Genomic DNA, 710 nt, shown 5'->3' on the forward strand with positions numbered 1-710 from the left:
ATTGCCTCAAAATATAAAAGGACGCTGATTTTTGCAGATCTTAACATTAACCAAAACTCAATGAGCTTTACACACTCATCACACAGGTAAAAAAAAAAAAAAAAAAAAAAAATCCACGTAAGGGTTTATTATGCCATTTTCAAAGAATTTCTGCTTCCAGTGTGCCAGAACCCCATCGTGGCCCGGGCTGTGAGGGCCCTTTTCAGCTGCTCGCAGCTCTAGTTAACTTGTTGTTTTTGGTGATTTGCTTCTGAGTTGAAGGGGAATTAGCTCAAATGGTAGAGCGCTTGCGTAGCATGTGAGAGGTAGTGGGATCGATCCCCAAATTCTCCAATTGATTTTTACCTGCTCCTAATGTTTGTTGTTGTTGTTTTTGGTGATTTTCTTTTGTGAGTTAAAGGGGAATTAGCTCAAATGGTAGAGCGCTTGCTTTGCATGCGAGAGGTAGTGGGATCGATACCCACATTCTCCATTTAGATTTTACCTGCTCGTAATGTTTGTTGTTGTTGTTTTTGGTCATTTTCTATTGTGAGTTAAAGGGGAATTAGCTCAAATGGTAGAGCGCTTGCTTCGCATGCGAGAGGTAGTGGGATTGATGGCCACATTCTCCATTTGGATTTTGCCTGGTCGTTAACTTTGTTGTTTTTGGTGATTTTCTTGTATGCTTTGCAAGGGAAGTAGTTCAAATGGTAGAATGCTCGCTTAGCGTT

General features: G+C 40.7%; 1 non-coding gene across 1 annotated transcript; it reads left to right on the forward strand.

The window, feature by feature from the left end:
* Positions 1-399: 399 nt before the first annotated feature.
* Positions 400-472, forward strand: trnaa-ugc (transfer RNA alanine (anticodon UGC)). Its single transcript has one exon. It is a non-coding gene; the product is annotated as a tRNA-Ala (tRNA).
* The last annotated feature ends 238 nt before the right edge of the window (positions 473-710 follow it).

The sequence above is a fragment of the Festucalex cinctus genome, chromosome 7 (assembly GCF_051991245.1).
Source record: "Festucalex cinctus isolate MCC-2025b chromosome 7, RoL_Fcin_1.0, whole genome shotgun sequence".
In the NCBI taxonomy this organism is placed as follows: Eukaryota; Metazoa; Chordata; class Actinopteri; order Syngnathiformes; family Syngnathidae; genus Festucalex; species Festucalex cinctus.